The 10,958-nt window shown below is 36.4% G+C and overlaps 1 pseudogene; it reads left to right on the top strand.

Annotated features, from left to right (window-relative positions):
* The first annotated feature begins 479 nt into the window (after window positions 1–479).
* Window positions 480–7,662, top strand: LOC134215343 (uncharacterized; annotated as a pseudogene).
* The last annotated feature ends 3,296 nt before the right edge of the window (window positions 7,663–10,958 follow it).

A 10,958-nucleotide genomic window follows, 5' to 3' on the forward strand; every position in this document is an offset into this window, starting at 1 on the left:
TAAACAACCGATGGATTCAGCGGGTTGCAGCGATTTCGATGTAATATTCAACAAGTTTTTTTGCTGTGTATAATCTACTCATTGTGTACTAATAATAGCTTGATGATAAAGTTTATGTTGTCTAAAAGTCAGATTTTCCAAATACTCCTTAAATAAAATAGATAAAATTCAATCCAATACCTCATTTTGAGCCCTAATTATATTTTCTTATAAAATTTTGGGTCATTTCTGAAATAGCCATAGTATGCAGAATGTTTTTAAGTATCTAAAAAAATATAAGAATGTATAAATGTTGAAAAAAAAATTTGGATTTTGTCCACGAATTTGTGCTAGTTACTCTTCTGTGCGCTGGGTATACCCAGTATACATTTCTTCTTCCGTGTATACGGTTACCAAGGAGCAGTGTTGCTAGCACAAACTAAGAAAGAGAAATAAGGAAAACGAAATTTGCGTGCAAAATTGGCATAATCGTAGAAACGTCAACCGGGAAGTGGCCATCTATCATAACAAAACATGGAAACTTCTTGCGTGAACAGATTTGATTCTCTTATTTTATTCCAAGATTGTGAATATTTTTGTACTTAAAATCAGTTCTCCAGTAAAATAATTCTGTTTGTTAGAAATTATAGCTGTAAAAGTACTTAATGCGTTGTACTCCATCAAGATGGTGATATCGTCCGATCACGAGCGCAATGGAATTGCGGATTTTTTCACCCAAACCGATCCCGAGGTGCGGAAAGTCACACTAACCATAGGGAATATCATCTCTAAAAATACTATCAAGGAGATTACGCTTGAGAGTGAGTAGGAATTATCTTCAATAATAATTAATGTGGAAAGTGATCGACAGTGTTTCTGGATTCTTATATAGACAGCAGCTTGAGATTCTTAAGACAGGAAATTACCCCGTGCCGTGCCAAGAGTTGGCTTATCTGTTGCTATCTATTTTATTGGTACTAATTTTAATTTCTTATCAGCTGATGGAGCTGCAAATTTGACAAATACACCAATATTCGAGATCATATCCATGTTGATTGATTATGAACAGAGGTCTTATAACAACTGGGCGTGCTTGAGCTTTAATCAATCGTTACGAGCAATTTATGATTTATTCCTCACTGATTGTCGTTGATCGGACATTTTAGCGGTAAGAGTGATTTATTATGCTGAAGAGCACTCACTAGGGTGCCTCACAAAAAGGTGGATAGTAGAAACGTCATGTTTACTACTCGACCTTGAAAACATAATTTGAAGGTGATGAATTTCAATTACGAACTTTTTAGTAGAATCTACACTAATAAAAATGCACACTTTTTAATGGCAAAATCACTAAAAAATCATATAGCCACCCGTTTTCTTGTTTACGGATGAACGACACATTCGAACGAATACGATTCGTTCAAACCGTTTCTCCATTAAATTTTGTTGGCGTAAACGAGAATGCTATTATCAACTTTTGTTCAAACGTAAACAAGAACATGGGTCAAGCACTCTTTTTTTGGTTGCGGACGAACTAAATTTTCGATCGATTGCAATTCGTTTGAATCATTTCCTTATTTGAATTTGATGGCGTAAATGAGAATGCGCATCAACTTTCGTTCGAAAGCGTGTTCGTACGTAAACAAGAATACGGGTGAATATATATTTGCCACAATGTCATATAACTAAATAAATACAATACGGCTATTTTGTCAGTTCGTAATATATTCGAGTTTTGTCCAATTTCCAATTGTCCAATCAAACAGTAAACTTAATTCCTTGCCCGTTCATATTTACTCTACTCTTACACTCAAATTGGAACAAATTTCTCACTCGATGTATGTCCTCGCCATTTCATAATTGTACCCGGACCTCGATATCTTCTCTTACTCTTATTGCTGAGTAAAAAACAACAATTGGGTTGTTTAGAGGTATATATGTTTTTACATATTCTGAATCTGCATAACAAACTAAGCCAAGCCTTAATTTTTCAGAATTTTTGGAGCCCCGGAACTATTTTTATTTGCATTTTAAATTTATATGGGACTAAAAATTTGTTCTAATGCTGCATGGGCCAACTGTCATTCTATGAATGTTAGTGTCATTCTATCGATTGAAATGGCTTATTGTTCGCTGTATAAAAATGTAAATAAAAGGTTTACAAACAAAATAAAAATATGTTGGAGATCAGCAAAGCATGCTCTTTATGTTAAAGTATAAAAAACCTCATATTTTTCTTTGCTAAACAACCCAATTATTCGTTATATCAATCCGAATTATATCAAAACTTTAAATATTATATAGGAGAAAGGTCTACTACGCCTACCATATATTTTTTCGATGAGAGTGTTTAATTTCAAGAGCGAGAGAGAGAGAGAGAGAGAGAGAGAGAGAGAGAGAGAGAGAGAGAGAGAGAGAGAGAGAGAGAGAGAGAGAGAGAGAGAGTACTCTTCGCCGGCTTCCCCTCTTTTATCAGATAGAGCCTAAATTGTATTTTTGTTGAGTATTATATATCGCAGTCAACACAAGATTACGATGAAACGATAACGGTTTTGACAAAAGAATATGACTACCATTGGTGTACAAAGCGGTGTCGTTACACATCCCTAAATTGTTCTGGTGTATCTGCAAAAATGAGTTTTGAAACTGATTTTCCTATAAACAATTTTCCAAATATAATTAATTCAGTTTTGTTAATTCAATGCGTTTTAAGAATCATATTAGGACCACCCTAAGAAATCTTCATTTGTCCATTCCATCTTGTTTATGTTTTACGGCTGTATCATTTGCAACATTTCAAGCACAGAGTTTCTCAAGTAAGTCCTAAAACAGGTGTCATGTACAATATGTTTTGACCATTACATATATCATTTTTTACAGAATAACATAACACCACAGACAAACAGACATAACACTCGTCAAATTTCCATCGTTCAACGATTTACTAGTTGATTCAAATAATCATTAGTTGGCCAATCGATCACTCGTGGCGCTCGCATCGGATTTGCTCGAGTCTGACGTTTGCTCACTACCGCCATCTGGTTCGTGATTTGCCCAACCAACTGAAATCAACAGATGTCGTTAGTGTTTGAATGACGATGAATTTGACGAGTGAATGTTCAATGTGTTATGTCTGTTTGTCTGTGATAACACGGAGCCGAGGGAGAAAAAATGTCACTTCGCAACAGATGTGTAAAATTATGAAACTTGCTCCGAAAGTAGCACACCATTATGATTTCAATTGATCTATTGGAATGAAGTCCAATAGTCGTTAACTAAGCAAAAACTTATGAGTAAAAGGAACAATACAATATTTACGAATAATTCTGTTCGCGGAGCAGAAGTATTTGTTTCAGATATCGAATTGAACATTCAATTTTCATAACTAAAATTCGTATTTTTCACTAATTTTTAAATTTAATAAGCATTTCATTGATTTAGACTAATCCCAAAATTGGCATGCTCCTCAGATCATTTGAAAGTATTTTCTCACTTGTACATAACGTGGGCCCGTGGTAAGCGTTTTGGAACCGCTTCAGCAACAAAAAGCTGATTGACTATATTTTGGACAAACAGGTTTTTGTTTATTTTTACTCTATTAGCTGGTTAATAACTATAATGACGTCACTAACAACTCAATAATAAACGGGTTGGATATGATTATAGGACACCACACCATGTACATGGGGAGCAAAACTGATGCTATGAAACTTTAACCGCCCCATCTACAGTTTCGCCGATAACTTTACTCTCTTATCTTGGCCCACGAGAAACCAGTTATGATAACAGCAATAAAGCTAAGTTCAAACAACTTGCGGTGATCGTCGTGTTTAACTTAATTTCTAACTTAAAAAACGTTAAAAAAGAACCTTGCATTGATCAAACATTGCGAGCTTTTCAAAAGCAACGACCTGATTTTTTTCATTGATGTCTCATACGTTGACACAATGTTTTAGTCATAATTCAAACAACCAACAAACGAACAACCAATGACGTTGCGAGCACACACAAATAAACAAATCTAGGCTTCCTCTAATTTTTGTAATTCCTGAGAAATCTCACCATCGACTACATAATGAAAATATCAAATGGAACTGAAAATTCTCGAGATGCTGTTCGAAGGGGCCGTCCGTCACAGTTACTAATAAATTTTTGTTTAATACATATTTCATAATTTGCTTCTATGCGTCGATATCGATGATATCGTCGAACATCATCGATCATCTCAAGGCAGTTTTACTATACTCTACAGAAGCAGTGACTGAATAGTTTTACTCTTCAGTTTTGAATGGTATTCTTTGACTCTTACATTCAGAATTAGTTTTTTTTTTTCATCAGTGTTTAAAAGTTACACAGGATTACGGTTGAACTTTCTTGAATTATCTTTATGACATTTTGAGCCCTGGGTCGCTTCATCTCGTATTCCACAAGGTTTCGTAGCCCAACGAGTAAAATCTGGCTTGCACATGCCTCTGCATATTTAGGAGTTTTCTTTCTAGTAATACGAGCACACGCACAATTTCATTTAACTAATGTGATTTTTCTTTATTTCGCCTCTCAGAATCACTGAATGTCATGCTCGACAACTGCCGTGATGCCACCTCACTGCTCTCGAAGAACATCGTGAAACCTGAATTCATCTACAGATATCTGCAGAGCTACAACATACAACTCCACCGGAGAGTACAAAAGCAGGCTTGATAAAGCAGTGCATCAACTTTTGGCGAGTCAAATATGGAGCGCCAGCTGGGAGCACACCGAGTTCCGACCCCCAGACGATTGTCCTTCCGTCTACGTCAGCAGAATCTAGCTCTTCCAATAGCACCATGCAAAATCTCGTAGCAACTGGTGGACCTATGGGAAATCAAACAAATGGCCCAGGATATGACACAACCGATCCGGGACAGGAGCAATACCCCGTCAATCTGTTGGCACTAGACTACACGACATGGTTTTATCTCAAATGGAATCGTAACTCGTTGGATGAGAGCGCTTTCTGGTCCGATGCCATGTGTTCAGTGATGCTCGAAATAAGCGAAAGTCAGCAAGGAGTCGAGGAAGTCCGAGGGCACAGGGATATTATGAATCTGATTTTGAGCCTCAAGTTCCAGTACAGTTTTCAATTAGTTCCCAACATTATGTTCGATGGTTGCCAGGGTCGAATATCGGAGAACGGAGTGCTGGTGTTGACAGTAGGGTGGTTCACAACGACCGGAGGGACTCGACAATCGATTGACGACACTGGGAGAGTTTGAAAGCATGATTGGATTACGGAGAGATCCTCCGAAAACAATAACTGGAAAATCACTATGTACAAGCTATACATACGGTATAAACACGTGGACAATTTACCTGCCTTATCGAATAGTAAGATGCTTACCGAGTGCCTGTTGATACCGCTCACATTGGATAGCGTTTGAGTGCCATTTGGAGGGATGCTTCTAAAGCTGAAAGATTATTATGCATAGTGATGCGATTTTTTGAATGTCGAACAAGAATTATTTTTCATGATGGATGCGACACAATACATTTTGTTATTTGTTCAAATCAAAAATTATTCTTTGATATCCGAAATGTCTTGGAATGAAAACTAATGTATACATACAGTATTGAACATATGCAACGTGTGGACTTAACACAAAGTGTCTACAAAACATTTATTTTTCGAAAACTATATGCAATCATCGTCATCAGACGCCGGATTACGTGTCTAGTTGTTGGGTAACGCACATAGGGGCAGTAGGGGCAATATGAGCCACTCTCATTTTGAGCTTATTGACAAGTTTTATCATGTAAAAGTTATATGATCTTTAGGAGAATGCTCTACATATGCCTCAACGTGAAAACTGCATTAAAATTCAATTCGAACATGAAAATACCCTTGAAAATGTAAATTTTCACAGCATATGCAAAATTATTATAAGATTTGAAGTTTATAAATAAGGTTTTGACACCAAACTGATTAAAATACAGGTCAAAAATACATCACAATCAAAAGATCCAATATAATTGAATATTGTGCACACATGTTTGTACTGATACAAATCTGAATTTATCATAAAACTTTTTTTCAAAAGCAGTTTCTATGGGGCAATATCGGCATACCTGCACAGAGCAAGATATCATACCGTCAACTGGGGGGAAGATGATCATTTTTAAGACAAAACATACAATAACAATGTGTGTTTACATTTTAAATCGAAACAAATATTTACAAAACACGTACTGCTATACGTTGCAATAATCAACAACTTTAGTTTTCTGAAATGCGTTCGCATTTATTAAAATAAATTAAATTATCACACATTTTTTGAGTAATCTGGTTTGGGGTGAAGTTGATCAAGACAGCTCTATTAAAATCATTATGACCTAGTAGTCAAAATACACTAGGTTATTTGTATGAATGTTGAATTTACTACGTAAAGAAGTCTACGAAGTCAATATTTGAAACGGAAATAGCGTCCTTTAAGACTATCTCTCTCTTTCTTCCACAAAATACATTTTCATGATTATAATCAAAAACTCGCATTTATACCTAGCGATAACATTACTTGAACGGAGAATATTGTTGACTAACGTTTCATAAAAAAATTAAGCACTTTTGACTGAAGCATCAAATGATCATCTTCACCTCAATGATCATCTTCCCCCCAGTTGACGGTACCTTAATATGCGAACAAGTTCAAAATTCAGTTTGCAAATACAAGAATATTATCATCTATATAAGATTAATTACGGAAAAATTACAACACCGCATTTACTGCGATCGAAACAGAAAAAATGACTATTGATCAATTGAAATATGGCTGTTCAAACAGTGAAGAGTGGCGCAAATCGGTTCGGTCTGCTGTTGTGCGGTTTTTTTTGTTATGGAATACTCTAAACTGTTGTAGGAATATCATATTCTTCCATATTAACACATTTTTTCCTCTCAAAAAACATTTTGGATGGGTGTCTCATATTGCCCCGTATAGTTGGGAACACACATTAAAATCAATACATTTTCAAAAGTTCATTCCAACTATTTCCAAACGCATTTATCACCATTCATCACCGTAATATGAAAGGTAACACTCCCTAGTATAAGTCAACTACATTTGAATGATGATTTGTTGAGCTTTTCGGCGCTTTTCGGGCCCATATTGCCCCGATCACCCCTACATGAGCAATAGTTAGTTAAATTACTATCTACGGGCATGTTTTTGTTGACAAATGCCAATTTACGTTGGACAAAACGAATGCAACTTCACGGGATTTTTTTTACAAATCCAACATTTTCGGATCTCCTCTAGTATGTTGGCATGAATACACATTTAATAACACTAATAAACAAGTATCGATTTTAGCTATTTGAAAACTGAGCTCAATGTTTACTATATGGCTAATAACAAAGTTCTACATTGAGCTAATTCATATGTTTGTCCATTCTCCCTTTTTTGTCATATAATCAATGTCTACATATTTATCTTGAAAAATAGTTATGTTTTTATTGTGAAGGGTTATATTATCCAATATAATTCCCTCTAAGGAAATAACTCAGTCGATTATACTTAAAACTGGACCAACATTGTTTTTCATTTGTGGATTATCTCTGAACCAATCCAAAGCCTTGCTAACATTACAAAAAGTTACAAAGCAATATGTTTCAGCATATGTTTTCATATCCAATCCAAAAGAGAATGAAAAAAAGCTCACTTCATCTCTTTATACATTTACGATATACCGTGAAAGACTTTTTTCGCAAACTGTCATGATGAAGAACTGAAGCGGGAGATTATACCTCACGATAAATTCGTTTCAAGAAGCTCCAAACGCGGGAGGCACTGGTTCTGATGATGAAATGCGGGAGGCACTGCATTATACAGCTGTGCGAAAAATATAGTCTCCAATACAAAATGAGCGAGAACAATGCGTTTTATCATAACTTCTCGATGGGAGCTGCCTGTCCGATCGTGTTTTTTCGCACTTGTAATACAAGTTCGATAAGCTTGAAAATACATACATGGCTTGTAATGATTCCAAACAGTGTTTGCATTTCTTTTATCGTTGTTTGTTATCTATTACGAGCGATTTCTGCAAATCCTGTTTTAATGTGTTATTGTTTAATTTTGTGTAAAAATAGGAGGCCCTTCTTGCCCCATACGTCCATCTTGCCCTACATTTCCTTATTCGTACAGTTTTTTTAAATGTAAAACTATCCGGTATCTTCACAGATAGTCAAGCGGCACTCAAAGCATTGAGTAGCTTTAAATGTACATCAAAACTTGTCTGGGACTGCATTCTTTCATTGCGAAAAGTGTGCCAAGAGAACTCCGTAAATCTGTACTGGGTCTCAGGACACTGTGGCATTGAAGGTAATGAAAAGGCAGACGAGCTTGCAAAACGAGGTTCAAACACACCGTTTATTGGCCCAGAACTTTTCTGCGGTATATCATACTGTACTATAAAAATGGAATTAAAAACCTGGGAAGCACAAAGGTTGATGACCAACTGGCTGGTTGCCGAAAAGTGTACTCAATCAAAGAGATTTATAATTCCCAATGTTAAAGTAACCGAAAAGCTCTTGGAGCTCAGCAAGAGAGTTCTTTGCACCTTCACTGGCCTAATAACCGGACACTGCCCGAGCAGATATCACTTGAAATATATTGGCCAGACTCAGAATGATATCTGTCGTTTCTGTAACATGGAACGTGAAACCTCGGAACATCTGCTTTGCAGTTGCGATGCATTGTACAAGGGTAGATCTAAATTTCTAAATAGTGGCTTTATGCAACCAGGAGATATTTGGACTGCAAATCCTGGAAAGGTAGTGGGTTTTATTAACTCAATTATACCGGACTGGGAAAAGACGCGTCTTAGGTTGTTTACTTGACAAATGGTGATCAACCTACAAGATGCGAATACATAGTTAAGAGTAATCAGGAGTATACCACAAAAGTTCAACTCAATGGACGCAGTGGTTCTACGCCCCAACAAAAAAAAATCCGGTATCCAAATAAAATTTAACTAACGAATAACTTTCATCTTTTTATTTTGGCATTGCAGGGTCGTCTTTGTTTTATACATATATTATACCTAATATGACGTCCAGTAGGAAGTGTTGATGAAAAATTTGATGACCAATCGTTTCCAACAGTCTTGGATTTGAAATTCGAAAGAGAGTTATTTCAGATTTCCAAGATTGAGATTTCATAGATTGTGACATATATATAGTGTACAGAAATCGACAGAATCACGATATTTTGCCAAATTTCATATGGCTGAACAGATTGCAATGAATCAGAAAGGTTGGAAACCAAGCTCCTACACTCCTAAAGAGGGCGTTTTTTTAGTCGGAATTTCAACTGTTTGTTTCGAATTGAACAATTAGAACACGAACTGTGGCAGAGGGGTTGTTCTTCCGGTGTCCAACGAAGAAGCCCGATATCAGATCGTTGAAGAATCAGAAGAAAAGACGTTGGCTATCATTGGTTGGAGTATTCAGAAATGGCAAACAAAACAAATCTGTTTAATGATAAACTTTAGATCAACATCGTTGTAAGCGACGGTAAACCTCGTGTACAATGAGCAATTGGAAAAATGTTTTAATCTACACTCTAAATAATCATCACGTCATATTCACGTGAAAAATCACGTAACTGAACTGTCTTGAACAAACGACGATTGTTACGTGACGTTGGTAATCCTGAAATTCACGTAACTTTTACTAAAAATCTTGGTGAATATGTTTGTATGTAGGGTAGAATACGGCTTTGGCAGGGTGCGACATTTGTTGGCACCCTCAACAATATTTGCATTTTCCAGCAAACATACACTATTTATGAACATAAATTCGATTCAATCACACAATTTCAAGTCTAGGCTTTCATTTGAATAAGTTGTTTGTGTAAAAGTAGCAAGATTTGACGAATTGATCACCGAAACAAATTTGCACCTACGAAATCCTTGCCATTATTGCATCGCCCAAGAAAGCAGCAGACGAAAAGCAAACTGTTACTTACTTTTTTGGATCGCCTGTTTCTTCTCTTTATCGTGTATGATACGACAAATTAGGTATGTAAACTACTTTTTACACTTTATTACCACTTGATTATCACCACAAATAGCAAATTTATCCAATATTTGCTCTATGTTTCACTAAATAAAATTGGGACTGTTCGTTTTCTTTGGCAGCAGCGCACTTGGAATAGAGCGAGAGAATGTGTTTGTGAGCATATCAAACACACGCTAAAAAATACCACGCACAATTCCATGTGATTTGATTTTAGCAAAACTACGAACAAAATATCCGGCGTTGGCATTTATTTTAAAAAAGTGTTAGAATACAAATGCTTCTATTCAGATTTTTACTCAGACCATGAATTATAGGGTTTCTTACCCCATTCCCGGCCTAACATGCATGCGACTGCATTATTTAATTGATATTTATGACAGGAAGCAACTTTTCCTAAATTTCGTGTGCCGTGCAATACTGCAATGGGGTTCACTTCTGCTTTTTTTTTTTTTTTCACTTAGCGTTTATTTGAAGGCTCAAGCGCTCGAAGGCATAACGGAGCCGAAAGTCAATTGAAATTTTATTACAATTTCATCTTTTGCTTCTTATGTACTTATGTTAGTTTTGGGGAGCCGAAAAACTCGCGGCTTGGTCGAGGTTAAGGAGTACATACAAAAAAAATTGGATGGGATTGGGGCTTGGGATTATATTGGTGTCCGTAGGTAGCGTTGATGCAGTCTTCCCATGATGATTGGTGTGGTTCAGAACTGGGACAAACTGCAATTATACAAGCAAAACGTTTCTACCGAGCGGAGTGGGAGAATACAAGGTGGACATGGCCCTACGAATGGGGGGAGAGGGAATCAAACAATGACGTTGATGCGCTTCAAAAAATTGTGAACAAGGGCCATGTAGTCAATATCAAGCTTTCCCAACACATCTCTAATGTCCTCATTTTCTGGTTTCCCTCGGGCCCGGAGGGATG

Source organism: Armigeres subalbatus, chromosome 2, assembly GCF_024139115.2.
Source record: "Armigeres subalbatus isolate Guangzhou_Male chromosome 2, GZ_Asu_2, whole genome shotgun sequence".
Classification (NCBI taxonomy): domain Eukaryota; kingdom Metazoa; phylum Arthropoda; class Insecta; order Diptera; family Culicidae; genus Armigeres; species Armigeres subalbatus.